The sequence below is a fragment of the Aotus nancymaae genome, unplaced genomic scaffold, assembly GCF_030222135.1.
Source record: "Aotus nancymaae isolate 86718 unplaced genomic scaffold, 86718_ANA_hifiasm-v0.15.2.pri h1tg000183l, whole genome shotgun sequence".
Classification (NCBI taxonomy): domain Eukaryota; kingdom Metazoa; phylum Chordata; class Mammalia; order Primates; family Aotidae; genus Aotus; species Aotus nancymaae.
The window spans coordinates 90,217-106,508 of NW_026988598.1; positions in this window are offsets into that span (position 1 = coordinate 90,217).

Below are 16,292 nucleotides of genomic sequence, written 5' to 3' on the forward strand. Positions count from 1 at the left end.
TTGGATTTAGAAGCAGATATTTCCCTGTGCTTACTGCTGTTTCTTCCATATGCCGGTAATGGGCTGAAAACGCCTGTTTTGGGACTCTGCAGAGAAAGTGTTTGCAGACTGCTGAATCCACACACGGGTTTAACTCTGGAAGTTGAGTGCACACATTGACAACCGTTCTGATAGATAGCTGCGTTTTGGATTTAGAAGCAGATATTTCCCTGGGCTTACTGCTGTTTCTTCCGTATGCCGGTAATGGGCTGAAAACGCCTGTTTTGGGACTCTGCAGAGAAAGTGTTTGCAGACTGCTGAATCCACACACGGGTTTAACTCTGGAAGTTGAGTGCACACATTGACAACCGTTCTGTTAGATAGCTGCGTTTTGGATTTAGAAGCAGATATTTCCCTGGGCTTACTGCTGTTGCTTCCATATGCCGGTAATGGGCTGAAAACGCCTGTTTGGGGACTCTGCAGAGAAAGTGTTTGCAGACTGCTGAATCCACACACGGGTTTAACTCTGGAAGTTGAGTGCACACATTGACAACCGTTCTGATAGATAGCTGCGTTTTGGATTTAGAAGCAGATATTTCCCTGTGCTTACTGCTGTTTCTTCCATATGCCGGTAATGGGCTGAAAACTCCTGTTTTGGGACTCTGCAGAGAACGTGTTTGCAGACTGCTGAATCCACACACGGGTTTAACTCTGGAAGTTGAGTGCACACATTGACAACCGTTCTGTTAGATAGCTGCGTTTTGGATTTAGAAGCAGATATTTCCCTGTGCTTACTGCTGTTTCTTCCATATGCCGGTAATGGGCTGAAAACGCCTGTTTGGGGACTCTGCAGAGAAAGTGTTTGCAGACTGCTGAATCCACACACGGGTTTAACTCTGGAAGTTGAGTGCACACATTGACAACCGTTCTGTTAGATAGCTGCGTTTTGGATTTAGAAGCAGATATTTCCCTGTGCTTACTGCTGTTTCTTCCATATGCCGGTAATGGGCTGAAAACGCCTGTTTGGGGACTCTGCAGAGAAAGTGTTTGCAGACTGCTGAATCCACACACGGGTTTAACTCTGGAAGTTGAGTGCACACATTGACAACCGTTCTGTTAGATAGCTGCGTTTTGGATTTAGAAGCAGATATTTCCCTGTGCTTACTGCTGTTGCTTCCATATGCCGGTAATGGGCTGAAAACGCCTGTTTTGGGACTCTGCAGAGAAAGTGTTTGCAGACTGCTGAATCCACACACGGGTTTAACTCTGGAAGTTGAGTGCACACATTGACAACCGTTCTGTTAGATAGCTGCGTTTTGGATTTAGAAGCAGATATTTCCCTGTGCTTACTGCTGTTGCTTCCATATGCCGGTAATGGGCTGAAAACGCCTGTTTTGGGACTCTGCAGAGAAACTGTTTGCAGACTGCTGAATCCACACACGGGTTTAACTCTGGAAGTTGAGTGCACACATTGACAACCGTTCTGTTAGATAGCTGCGTTTTGGATTTAGAAGCAGATATTTCCCTGTGCTTACTGCTGTTTCTTCCATATGCCGGTAATGGGCTGAAAACGCCTGTTTTGGGACTCTGCAGAGAAAGTGTTTGCAGACTGCTGAATCCACACACGGGTTTAACTCTGGAAGTTGAGTGCACACATTGACAACCGTTCTGTTAGATAGCTGCGTTTTGGATTTAGAAGCAGATATTTCCCTGTGCTTACTGCTGTTGCTTCCATATGCCGGTAATGGGCTGAAAACGCCTGTTTTGGGACTCTGCAGAGAAAGTGTTTGCAGACTGCTGAATCCACACACGGGTTTAACTCTGGAAGTTGAGTGCACACATTGACAACCGTTCTGTTAGATAGCTGCGTTTTGGATTTAGAAGCAGATATTTCCCTGTGCTTACTGCTGTTTCTTCCATATGCCGGTAATGGGCTGAAAACGCCTGTTTTGGGACTCTGCAGAGAAAGTGTTTGCAGACTGCTGAATCCACACACGGGTTTAACTCTGGAAGTTGAGTGCACACATTGACAACCGTTCTGTTAGATAGCTGCGTTTTGGATTTAGAAGCAGATATTTCCCTGTGCTTACTGCTGTTTCTTCCATATGCCGGTAATGGGCTGAAAACGCCTGTTTGGGGACTCTGCAGAGAAAGTGTTTGCAGACTGCTGAATCCACACACGGGTTTAACTCTGGAAGTTGAGTGCACACATTGACAACCGTTCTGTTAGATAGCTGCGTTTTGGATTTAGAAGCAGATATTTCCCTGTGCTTACTGCTGTTGCTTCCATATGCCGGTAATGGGCTGAAAACGCCTGTTTTGGGACTCTGCAGAGAAACTGTTTGCAGACTGCTGAATCCACACACGGGTTTAGCTCTGGAAGTTGAGTGCACACATTGACAACCGTTCTGTTAGATAGCTGCGTTTTGGATTTAGAAGCAGATATTTCCCTGTGCTTACTGCTGTTTCTTCCATATGCCGGTAATGGGCTGAAAACGCCTGTTTGGGGACTCTGCAGAGAAAGTGTTTGCAGACTGCTGAATCCACACACGGGTTTAACTCTGGAAGTTGAGTGCACACATTGACAACCGTTCTGTTAGATAGCTGCGTTTTGGATTTAGAAGCAGATATTTCCCTGTGCTTACTGCTGTTTCTTCCATATGCCGGTAATGGGCTGAAAACGCCTGTTTTGGGACTCTGCAGAGAAAGTGTTTGCAGACTGCTGAATCCACACACGGGTTTAACTCTGGAAGTTGAGTGCACACATTGACACCCGTTCTGTTAGATAGCTGCGTTTTGGATTTAGAAGCAGATATTTCCCTGTGCTTACTGCTGTTTCTTCCATATGCCGGTAATGGGCTGAAAACGCCTGTTTGGGGACTCTGCAGAGAAAGTGTTTGCAGACTGCTGAATCCACACACGGGTTTAACTCTGGAAGTTGAGTGCACACATTGACAACCGTTCTGTTAGATAGCTGCGTTTTGGATTTAGAAGCAGATATTTCCCTGTGCTTACTGCTGTTGCTTCCATATGCCGGTAATGGGCTGAAAACGCCTGTTTTGGGACTCTGCAGAGAAACTGTTTGCAGACTGCTGAATCCACACACGGGTTTAACTCTGGAAGTTGAGTGCACACATTGACAACCGTTCTGTTAGATAGCTGCGTTTTGGATTTAGAAGCAGATATTTCCCTGTGCTTACTGCTGTTGCTTCCATATGCCGGTAATGGGCTGAAAACGCCTGTTTTGGGACTCTGCAGAGAAAGTGTTTGCAGACTGCTGAATCCACACACGGGTTTAACTCTGGAAGTTGAGTGCACACATTGACAACCGTTCTGTTAGATAGCTGCGTTTTGGATTTAGAAGCAGATATTTCCCTGTGCTTACTGCTGTTGCTTCCATATGCCGGTAATGGGCTGAAAACGCCTGTTTTGGGACTCTGCAGAGAAAGTGTTTGCAGACTGCTGAATCCACACACGGGTTTAACTCTGGAAGTTGAGTGCACACATTGACAACCGTTCTGTTAGATAGCTGCGTTTTGGATTTAGAAGCAGATATTTCCCTGTGCTTACTGCTGTTTCTTCCATATGCCGGTAATGGGCTGAAAACGCCTGTTTTGGGACTCTGCAGAGAAAGTGTTTGCAGACTGCTGAATCCACACACGGGTTTAACTCTGGAAGTTGAGTGCACACATTGACAACCGTTCTGTTAGATAGCTGCGTTTTGGATTTAGAAGCAGATATTTCCCTGTGCTTACTGCTGTTTCTTCCATATGCCGGTAATGGGCTGAAAACGCCTGTTTTGGGACTCTGCAGAGAAAGTGTTTGCAGACTGCTGAATCCACACACGGGTTTAACTCTGGAAGTTGAGTGCACACATTGACAACCGTTCTGTTAGATAGCTGCGTTTTGGATTTAGAAGCAGATATTTCCCTGTGCTTACTGCTGTTTCTTCCATATGCCGGTAATGGGCTGAAAACGCCTGTTTTGGGACTCTGCAGAGAAAGTGTTTGCAGACTGCTGAATCCACACACGGGTTTAACTCTGGAAGTTGAGTGCACACATTGACAACCGTTCTGTTAGATAGCTGCGTTTTGGATTTAGAAGCAGATATTTCCCTGTGCTTACTGCTGTTTCTTCCATATGCCGGTAATGGGCTGAAAACGCCTGTTTTGGGACTCTGCAGAGAAAGTGTTTGCAGACTGCTGAATCCACACACGGGTTTAACTCTGGAAGTTGAGTGCACACATTGACAACCGTTCTGTTAGATAGCTGCGTTTTGGATTTAGAAGCAGATATTTCCCTGTGCTTACTGCTGTTTCTTCCATATGCCGGTAATGGGCTGAAAACGCCTGTTTGGGGACTCTGCAGAGAAAGTGTTTGCAGACTGCTGAATCCACACACGGGTTTAACTCTGGAAGTTGAGTGCACACATTGACAACCGTTCTGTTAGATAGCTGCGTTTTGGATTTAGAAGCAGATATTTCCCTGTGCTTACTGCTGTTTCTTCCATATGCCGGTAATGGGCTGAAAACGCCTGTTTTGGGACTCTGCAGAGAAACTGTTTGCAGACTGCTGAATCCACACACGGGTTTAACTCTGGAAGTTGAGTGCACACATTGACAACCGTTCTGATAGATAGCTGCGTTTTGGATTTAGAAGCAGATATTTCCCTGGGCTTACTGCTGTTTCTTCCGTATGCCGGTAATGGGCTGAAAACGCCTGTTTTGGGACTCTGCAGAGAAAGTGTTTGCAGACTGCTGAATCCACACACGGGTTTAACTCTGGAAGTTGAGTGCACACATTGACAACCGTTCTGTTAGATAGCTGCGTTTTGGATTTAGAAGCAGATATTTCCCTGTGCTTACTGCTGTTTCTTCCATATGCCGGTAATGGGCTGAAAACGCCTGTTTTGGGACTCTGCAGAGAAAGTGTTTGCAGACTGCTGAATCCACACACGGGTTTAACTCTGGAAGTTGAGTGAACACATTGACAACCGTTCTGTTAGATAGCTGCGTTTTGGATTTAGAAGCAGATATTTCCCTGTGCTTACTGCTGTTTCTTCCATATGCCGGTAATGGGCTGAAAACGCCTGTTTGGGGACTCTGCAGAGAAAGTGTTTGCAGACTGCTGAATCCACACACGGGTTTAACTCTGGAAGTTGAGTGCACACATTGACAACCGTTCTGTTAGATAGCTGCGTTTTGGATTTAGAAGCAGATATTTCCCTGTGCTTACTGCTGTTTCTTCCATATGCCGGTAATGGGCTGAAAACGCCTGTTTGGGGACTCTGCAGAGAAAGTGTTTGCAGACTGCTGAATCCACACACGGGTTTAACTCTGGAAGTTGAGTGCACACATTGACAACCGTTCTGATAGATAGCTGCGTTTTGGATTTAGAAGCAGATATTTCCCTGTGCTTACTGCTGTTTCTTCCATATGCCGGTAATGGGCTGAAAACGCCTGTTTTGGGACTCTGCAGAGAACGTGTTTGCAGACTGCTGAATCCACACACGGGTTTAACTCTGGAAGTTGAGTGCACACATTGACAACCGTTCTGTTAGATAGCTGCGTTTTGGATTTAGAAGCAGATATTTCCCTGTGCTTACTGCTGTTTCTTCCATATGCCGGTAATGGGCTGAAAACGCCTGTTTGGGGACTCTGCAGAGAAAGTGTTTGCAGACTGCTGAATCCACACACGGGTTTAACTCTGGAAGTTGAGTGCACACATTGACAACCGTTCTGTTAGATAGCTGCGTTTTGGATTTAGAAGCAGATATTTCCCTGTGCTTACTGCTGTTTCTTCCATATGCCGGTAATGGGCTGAAAACGCCTGTTTTGGGACTCTGCAGAGAAAGTGTTTGCAGACTGCTGAATCCACACACGGGTTTAACTCTGGAAGTTGAGTGAACACATTGACAACCGTTCTGTTAGATAGCTGCGTTTTGGATTTAGAAGCAGATATTTCCCTGGGCTTACTGCTGTTTCTTCCATATGCCGGTAATGGGCTGAAAACGCCTGTTTTGGGACTCTGCAGAGAAAGTGTTTGCAGACTGCTGAATCCACACACGGGTTTAACTCTGGAAGTTGAGTGCACACATTGACAACCGTTCTGTTAGATAGCTGCGTTTTGGATTTAGAAGCAGATATTTCCCTGTGCTTACTGCTGTTTCTTCCATATGCCGGTAATGGGCTGAAAACGCCTGTTTGGGGACTCTGCAGAGAAAGTGTTTGCAGACTGCTGAATCCACACACGGGTTTAACTCTGGAAGTTGAGTGCACACATTGACAACCGTTCTGATAGATAGCTGCGTTTTGGATTTAGAAGCAGATATTTCCCTGTGCTTACTGCTGTTTCTTCCATATGCCGGTAATGGGCTGAAAACTCCTGTTTTGGGACTCTGCAGAGAACGTGTTTGCAGACTGCTGAATCCACACACGGGTTTAACTCTGGAAGTTGAGTGCACACATTGACAACCGTTCTGTTAGATAGCTGCGTTTTGGATTTAGAAGCAGATATTTCCCTGTGCTTACTGCTGTTTCTTCCATATGCCGGTAATGGGCTGAAAACGCCTGTTTGGGGACTCTGCAGAGAAAGTGTTTGCAGACTGCTGAATCCACACACGGGTTTAACTCTGGAAGTTGAGTGCACACATTGACAACCGTTCTGTTAGATAGCTGCGTTTTGGATTTAGAAGCAGATATTTCCCTGTGCTTACTGCTGTTTCTTCCATATGCCGGTAATGGGCTGAAAACGCCTGTTTGGGGACTCTGCAGAGAAAGTGTTTGCAGACTGCTGAATCCACACACGGGTTTAACTCTGGAAGTTGAGTGCACACATTGACAACCGTTCTGTTAGATAGCTGCGTTTTGGATTTAGAAGCAGATATTTCCCTGTGCTTACTGCTGTTGCTTCCATATGCCGGTAATGGGCTGAAAACGCCTGTTTTGGGACTCTGCAGAGAAACTGTTTGCAGACTGCTGAATCCACACACGGGTTTAACTCTGGAAGTTGAGTGCACACATTGACAACCGTTCTGGTAGATAGCTGCGTTTTGGATTTAGAAGCAGATATTTCCCTGTGCTTACTGCTGTTTCTTCCATATGCCGGTAATGGGCTGAAAACGCCTGTTTGGGGACTCTGCAGAGAAAGTGTTTGCAGACTGCTGAATCCACACACGGGTTTAACTCTGGAAGTTGAGTGCACACATTGACAACCGTTCTGTTAGATAGCTGCGTTTTGGATTTAGAAGCAGATATTTCCCTGTGCTTACTGCTGTTTCTTCCATATACCGGTAATGGGCTGAAAACGCCTGTTTTGGGACTCTGCAGAGAAAGTGTTTGCAGACTGCTGAATCCACACACGGGTTTAACTCTGGAAGTTGAGTGCACACATTGACAACCGTTCTGTTAGATAGCTGCGTTTTGGATTTAGAAGCAGATATTTCCCTGTGCTTACTGCTGTTGCTTCCATATGCCGGTAATGGGCTGAAAACGCCTGTTTTGGGACTCTGCTGAGAAAGTGTTTGCAGACTGCTGAATCCACACACGGGTTTAACTCTGGAAGTTGAGTGCACACATTGACAACCGTTCTGTTAGATAGCTGCGTTTTGGATTTAGAAGCAGATATTTCCCTGTGCTTACTGCTGTTGCTTCCATATGCCGGTAATGGGCTGAAAACGCCTGTTTGGGGACTCTGCAGAGAAACTGTTTGCAGACTGCTGAATCCACACACGGGTTTAACTCTGGAAGTTGAGTGCACACATTGACAACCGTTCTGTTAGATAGCTGCGTTTTGGATTTAGAAGCAGATATTTCCCTGTGCTTACTGCTGTTGCTTCCATATGCCGGTAATGGGCTGAAAACGCCTGTTTTGGGACTCTGCAGAGAAACTGTTTGCAGACTGCTGAATCCACACACGGGTTTAACTCTGGAAGTTGAGTGCACACATTGACAACCGTTCTGTTAGATAGCTGCGTTTTGGATTTAGAAGCAGATATTTCCCTGTGCTTACTGCTGTTGCTTCCATATGCCGGTAATGGGCTGAAAACGCCTGTTTTGGGACTCTGCAGAGAAACTGTTTGCAGACTGCTGAATCCACACACGGGTTTAACTCTGGAAGTTGAGTGCACACATTGACAACCGTTCTGTTAGATAGCTGCGTTTTGGATTTAGAAGCAGATATTTCCCTGTGCTTACTGCTGTTTCTTCCATATGCCGGTAATGGGCTGAAAACGCCTGTTTTGGGACTCTGCAGAGAAAGTGTTTGCAGACTGCTGAATCCACACACGGGTTTAACTCTGGAAGTTGAGTGCACACATTGACAACCGTTCTGTTAGATAGCTGCGTTTTGGATTTAGAAGCAGATATTTCCCTGTGCTTACTGCTGTTTCTTCCATATGCCGGTAATGGGCTGAAAACGCCTGTTTTGGGACTCTGCAGAGAAAGTGTTTGCAGACTGCTGAATCCACACACGGGTTTAACTCTGGAAGTTGAGTGCACACATTGACAACCGTTCTGTTAGATAGCTGCGTTTTGGATTTAGAAGCAGATATTTCCCTGTGCTTACTGCTGTTTCTTCCATATGCCGGTAATGGGCTGAAAACGCCTGTTTGGGGACTCTGCAGAGAAAGTGTTTGCAGACTGCTGAATCCACACACGGGTTTAACTCTGGAAGTTGAGTGCACACATTGACAACCGTTCTGTTAGATAGCTGCGTTTTGGATTTAGAAGCAGATATTTCCCTGTGCTTACTGCTGTTTCTTCCATATGCCGGTAATGGGCTGAAAACGCCTGTTTGGGGACTCTGCAGAGAAAGTGTTTGCAGACTGCTGAATCCACACACGGGTTTAACTCTGGAAGTTGAGTGCACACATTGACAACCGTTCTGTTAGATAGCTGCGTTTTGGATTTAGAAGCAGATATTTCCCTGTGCTTACTGCTGTTTCTTCCATATGCCGGTAATGGGCTGAAAACGCCTGTTTGGGGACTCTGCAGAGAAAGTGTTTGCAGACTGCTGAATCCACACACGGGTTTAACTCTGGAAGTTGAGTGCACACATTGACAACCGTTCTGTTAGATAGCTGCGTTTTGGATTTAGAAGCAGATATTTCCCTGTGCTTACTGCTGTTTCTTCCATATGCCGGTAATGGGCTGAAAACGCCTGTTTTGGGACTCTGCAGAGAAAGTGTTTGCAGACTGCTGAATCCACACACGGGTTTAACTCTGGAAGTTGAGTGCACACATTGACAACCGTTCTGTTAGATAGCTGCGTTTTGGATTTAGAAGCAGATATTTCCCTGTGCTTACTGCTGTTTCTTCCATATGCCGGTAATGGGCTGAAAACGCCTGTTTTGGGACTCTGCAGAGAAAGTGTTTGCAGACTGCTGAATCCACACACGGGTTTAACTCTGGAAGTTGAGTGCACACATTGACAACCGTTCTGATAGATAGCTGCGTTTTGGATTTAGAAGCAGATATTTCCCTGGGCTTACTGCTGTTTCTTCCGTATGCCGGTAATGGGCTGAAAACGCCTGTTTTGGGACTCTGCAGAGAAAGTGTTTGCAGACTGCTGAATCCACACACGGGTTTAACTCTGGAAGTTGAGTGCACACATTGACAACCGTTCTGTTAGATAGCTGCGTTTTGGATTTAGAAGCAGATATTTCCCTGGGCTTACTGCTGTTGCTTCCATATGCCGGTAATGGGCTGAAAACGCCTGTTTGGGGACTCTGCAGAGAAAGTGTTTGCAGACTGCTGAATCCACACACGGGTTTAACTCTGGAAGTTGAGTGCACACATTGACAACCGTTCTGATAGATAGCTGCGTTTTGGATTTAGAAGCAGATATTTCCCTGTGCTTACTGCTGTTTCTTCCATATGCCGGTAATGGGCTGAAAACTCCTGTTTGGGGACTCTGCAGAGAACGTGTTTGCAGACTGCTGAATCCACACACGGGTTTAACTCTGGAAGTTGAGTGCACACATTGACAACCGTTCTGTTAGATAGCTGCGTTTTGGATTTAGAAGCAGATATTTCCCTGTGCTTACTGCTGTTGCTTCCATATGCCGGTAATGGGCTGAAAACGCCTGTTTGGGGACTCTGCAGAGAAAGTGTTTGCAGACTGCTGAATCCACACACGGGTTTAACTCTGGAAGTTGAGTGCACACATTGACAACCGTTCTGTTAGATAGCTGCGTTTTGGATTTAGAAGCAGATATTTCCCTGTGCTTACTGCTGTTTCTTCCATATGCCGGTAATGGGCTGAAAACGCCTGTTTGGGGACTCTGCAGAGAAAGTGTTTGCAGACTGCTGAATCCACACACGGGTTTAACTCTGGAAGTTGAGTGCACACATTGACAACCGTTCTGTTAGATAGCTGCGTTTTGGATTTAGAAGCAGATATTTCCCTGTGCTTACTGCTGTTGCTTCCATATGCCGGTAATGGGCTGAAAACGCCTGTTTTGGGACTCTGCAGAGAAACTGTTTGCAGACTGCTGAATCCACACACGGGTTTAACTCTGGAAGTTGAGTGCACACATTGACAACCGTTCTGTTAGATAGCTGCGTTTTGGATTTAGAAGCAGATATTTCCCTGTGCTTACTGCTGTTTCTTCCATATGCCGGTAATGGGCTGAAAACGCCTGTTTTGGGACTCTGCAGAGAAAGTGTTTGCAGACTGCTGAATCCACACACGGGTTTAACTCTGGAAGTTGAGTGCACACATTGACAACCGTTCTGTTAGATAGCTGCGTTTTGGATTTAGAAGCAGATATTTCCCTGTGCTTACTGCTGTTTCTTCCATATGCCGGTAATGGGCTGAAAACGCCTGTTTTGGGACTCTGCAGAGAAAGTGTTTGCAGACTGCTGAATCCACACACGGGTTTAACTCTGGAAGTTGAGTGCACACATTGACAACCGTTCTGTTAGATAGCTGCGTTTTGGATTTAGAAGCAGATATTTCCCTGTGCTTACTGCTGTTTCTTCCATATGCCGGTAATGGGCTGAAAACGCCTGTTTTGGGACTCTGCAGAGAAAGTGTTTGCAGACTGCTGAATCCACACACGGGTTTAACTCTGGAAGTTGAGTGCACACATTGACAACCGTTCTGTTAGATAGCTGCGTTTTGGATTTAGAAGCAGATATTTCCCTGTGCTTACTGCTGTTTCTTCCATATGCCGGTAATGGGCTGAAAACGCCTGTTTTGGGACTCTGCAGAGAAAGTGTTTGCAGACTGCTGAATCCACACACGGGTTTAACTCTGGAAGTTGAGTGCACACATTGACAACCGTTCTGTTAGATAGCTGCGTTTTGGATTTAGAAGCAGATATTTCCCTGTGCTTACTGCTGTTTCTTCCATATGCCGGTAATGGGCTGAAAACGCCTGTTTGGGGACTCTGCAGAGAAAGTGTTTGCAGACTGCTGAATCCACACACGGGTTTAACTCTGGAAGTTGAGTGCACACATTGACAACCGTTCTGTTAGATAGCTGCGTTTTGGATTTAGAAGCAGATATTTCCCTGTGCTTACTGCTGTTTCTTCCATATGCCGGTAATGGGCTGAAAACGCCTGTTTGGGGACTCTGCAGAGAAAGTGTTTGCAGACTGCTGAATCCACACACGGGTTTAACTCTGGAAGTTGAGTGCACACATTGACAACCGTTCTGTTAGATAGCTGCGTTTTGGATTTAGAAGCAGATATTTCCCTGTGCTTACTGCTGTTTCTTCCATATGCCGGTAATGGGCTGAAAACGCCTGTTTTGGGACTCTGCAGAGAAAGTGTTTGCAGACTGCTGAATCCACACACGGGTTTAACTCTGGAAGTTGAGTGCACACATTGACACCCGTTCTGTTAGATAGCTGCGTTTTGGATTTAGAAGCAGATATTTCCCTGTGCTTACTGCTGTTTCTTCCATATGCCGGTAATGGGCTGAAAACGCCTGTTTGGGGACTCTGCAGAGAAAGTGTTTGCAGACTGCTGAATCCACACACGGGTTTAACTCTGGAAGTTGAGTGCACACATTGACAACCGTTCTGTTAGATAGCTGCGTTTTGGATTTAGAAGCAGATATTTCCCTGTGCTTACTGCTGTTTCTTCCATATGCCGGTAATGGGCTGAAAACGCCTGTTTTGGGACTCTGCAGAGAAAGTGTTTGCAGACTGCTGAATCCACACACGGGTTTAACTCTGGAAGTTGAGTGAACACATTGACAACCGTTCTGTTAGATAGCTGCGTTTTGGATTTAGAAGCAGATATTTCCCTGTGCTTACTGCTGTTGCTTCCATATGCCGGTAATGGGCTGAAAACGCCTGTTTGGGGACTCTGCAGAGAAAGTGTTTGCAGACTGCTGAATCCACACACGGGTTTAACTCTGGAAGTTGAGTGCACACATTGACAACCGTTCTGTTAGATAGCTGCGTTTTGGATTTAGAAGCAGATATTTCCCTGTGCTTACTGCTGTTTCTTCCATATGCCGGTAATGGGCTGAAAACGCCTGTTTGGGGACTCTGCAGAGAAAGTGTTTGCAGACTGCTGAATCCACACACGGGTTTAACTCTGGAAGTTGAGTGCACACATTGACAACCGTTCTGATAGATAGCTGCGTTTTGGATTTAGAAGCAGATATTTCCCTGTGCTTACTGCTGTTTCTTCCATATGCCGGTAATGGGCTGAAAACGCCTGTTTTGGGACTCTGCAGAGAACGTGTTTGCAGACTGCTGAATCCACACACGGGTTTAACTCTGGAAGTTGAGTGCACACATTGACAACCGTTCTGTTAGATAGCTGCGTTTTGGATTTAGAAGCAGATATTTCCCTGTGCTTACTGCTGTTTCTTCCATATGCCGGTAATGGGCTGAAAACGCCTGTTTGGGGACTCTGCAGAGAAAGTGTTTGCAGACTGCTGAATCCACACACGGGTTTAACTCTGGAAGTTGAGTGCACACATTGACAACCGTTCTGTTAGATAGCTGCGTTTTGGATTTAGAAGCAGATATTTCCCTGTGCTTACTGCTGTTTCTTCCATATGCCGGTAATGGGCTGAAAACGCCTGTTTTGGGACTCTGCAGAGAAAGTGTTTGCAGACTGCTGAATCCACACACGGGTTTAACTCTGGAAGTTGAGTGCACACATTGACAACCGTTCTGTTAGATAGCTGCGTTTTGGATTTAGAAGCAGATATTTCCCTGTGCTTACTGCTGTTGCTTCCATATGCCGGTAATGGGCTGAAAACGACTGTTTTGGGACTCTGCAGAGAAACTGTTTGCAGACTGCTGAATCCACACACGGGTTTAACTCTGGAAGTTGAGTGCACACATTGACAACCGTTCTGTTAGATAGCTGCGTTTTGGATTTAGAAGCAGATATTTCCCTGTGCTTACTGCTGTTTCTTCCATATGCCGGTAATGGGCTGAAAACGCCTGTTTTGGGACTCTGCAGAGAAAGTGTTTGCAGACTGCTGAATCCACACACGGGTTTAACTCTGGAAGTTGAGTGCACACATTGACAACCGTTCTGTTAGATAGCTGCGTTTTGGATTTAGAAGCAGATATTTCCCTGTGCTTACTGCTGTTGCTTCCATATGCCGGTAATGGGCTGAAAACGCCTGTTTTGGGACTCTGCAGAGAAACTGTTTGCAGACTGCTGAATCCACACACGGGTTTAACTCTGGAAGTTGAGTGCACACATTGACAACCGTTCTGTTAGATAGCTGCGTTTTGGATTTAGAAGCAGATATTTCCCTGTGCTTACTGCTGTTGCTTCCGTATGCCGGTAATGGGCTGAAAACGCCTGTTTTGGGACTCTGCAGAGAAAGTGTTTGCAGACTGCTGAATCCACACACGGGTTTAACTCTGGAAGTTGAGTGCACACATTGACAACCGTTCTGTTAGATAGCTGCGTTTTGGATTTAGAAGCAGATATTTCCCTGTGCTTACTGCTGTTTCTTCCATATGCCGGTAATGGGCTGAAAACGCCTGTTTTGGGACTCTGCAGAGAAAGTGTTTGCAGACTGCTGAATCCACACACGGGTTTAACTCTGGAAGTTGAGTGAACACATTGACAACCGTTCTGTTAGATAGCTGCGTTTTGGATTTAGAAGCAGATATTTCCCTGGGCTTACTGCTGTTTCTTCCATATGCCGGTAATGGGCTGAAAACGCCTGTTTTGGGACTCTGCAGAGAAAGTGTTTGCAGACTGCTGAATCCACACACGGGTTTAACTCTGGAAGTTGAGTGCACACATTGACAACCGTTCTGTTAGATAGCTGCGTTTTGGATTTAGAAGCAGATATTTCCCTGTGCTTACTGTTGTTTCTTCCATATGCCGGTAATGGGCTGAAAACGCCTGTTTGGGGACTCTGCAGAGAAAGTGTTTGCAGACTGCTGAATCCACACACGGGTTTAACTCTGGAAGTTGAGTGCACACATTGACAACCGTTCTGATAGATAGCTGCGTTTTGGATTTAGAAGCAGATATTTCCCTGTGCTTACTGCTGTTTCTTCCATATGCCGGTAATGGGCTGAAAACGCCTGTTTTGGGACTCTGCAGAGAACGTGTTTGCAGACTGCTGAATCCACACACGGGTTTAACTCTGGAAGTTGAGTGCACACATTGACAACCGTTCTGTTAGATAGCTGCGTTTTGGATTTAGAAGCAGATATTTCCCTGTGCTTACTGCTGTTTCTTCCATATGCCGGTAATGGGCTGAAAACGCCTGTTTGGGGACTCTGCAGAGAAAGTGTTTGCAGACTGCTGAATCCACACACGGGTTTAACTCTGGAAGTTGAGTGCACACATTGACAACCGTTCTGTTAGATAGCTGCGTTTTGGATTTAGAAGCAGATATTTCCCTGTGCTTACTGCTGTTTCTTCCATATGCCGGTAATGGGCTGAAAACGCCTGTTTTGGGACTCTGCAGAGAAAGTGTTTGCAGACTGCTGAATCCACACACGGGTTTAACTCTGGAAGTTGAGTGCACACATTGACAACCGTTCTGTTAGATAGCTGCGTTTTGGATTTAGAAGCAGATATTTCCCTGTGCTTACTGCTGTTGCTTCCATATGCCGGTAATGGGCTGAAAACGCCTGTTTTGGGACTCTGCAGAGAAAGTGTTTGCAGACTGCTGAATCCACACACGGGTTTAACTCTGGAAGTTGAGTGCACACATTGACAACCGTTCTGGTAGATAGCTGCGTTTTGGATTTAGAAGCAGATATTTCCCTGGGCTTACTGCTGTTTCTTCCATATGCCGGTAATGGGCTGAAAACGCCTGTTTGGGGACTCTGCAGAGAAAGTGTTTGCAGACTGCTGAATCCACACACGGGTTTAACTCTGGAAGTTGAGTGCACACATTGACAACCGTTCTGTTAGATAGCTGCGTTTTGGATTTAGAAGCAGATATTTCCCTGTGCTTACTGCTGTTTCTTCCATATGCCGGTAATGGGCTGAAAACGCCTGTTTTGGGACTCTGCAGAGAAAGTGTTTGCAGACTGCTGAATCCACACACGGGTTTAACTCTGGAAGTTGAGTGCACACATTGACAACCGTTCTGTTAGATAGCTGCGTTTTGGATTTAGAAGCAGATATTTCCCTGTGCTTACTGCTGTTGCTTCCATATGCCGGTAATGGGCTGAAAACGCCTGTTTTGGGACTCTGCTGAGAAAGTGTTTGCAGACTGCTGAATCCACACACGGGTTTAACTCTGGAAGTTGAGTGCACACATTGACAACCGTTCTGTTAGATAGCTGCGTTTTGGATTTAGAAGCAGATATTTCCCTGTGCTTACTGCTGTTGCTTCCATATGCCGGTAATGGGCTGAAAACGCCTGTTTGGGGACTCTGCAGAGAAACTGTTTGCAGACTGCTGAATCCACACACGGGTTTAACTCTGGAAGTTGAGTGCACACATTGACAACCGTTCTGTTAGATAGCTGCGTTTTGGATTTAGAAGCAGATATTTCCCTGGGCTTACTGCTGTTTCTTCCATATGCCGGTAATGGGCTGAAAACGCCTGTTTTGGGACTCTGCAGAGAACGTGTTTGCAGACTGCTGAATCCACACACGGGTTTAACTCTGGAAGTTGAGTGCACACATTGACAACCGTTCTGTTAGATAGCTGCGTTTTGGATTTAGAAGCAGATATTTCCCTGTGCTTACTGCTGTTTCTTCCATATGCCGGTAATGGGCTGAAAACGCCTGTTTGGGGACTCTGCAGAGAAACTGTTTGCAGACTGCTGAATCCACACACGGGTTTAACTCTGGAAGTTGAGTGCACACATTGACAACCGTTCTGTTAGATAGCTGCGTTTTGGATTTAGAA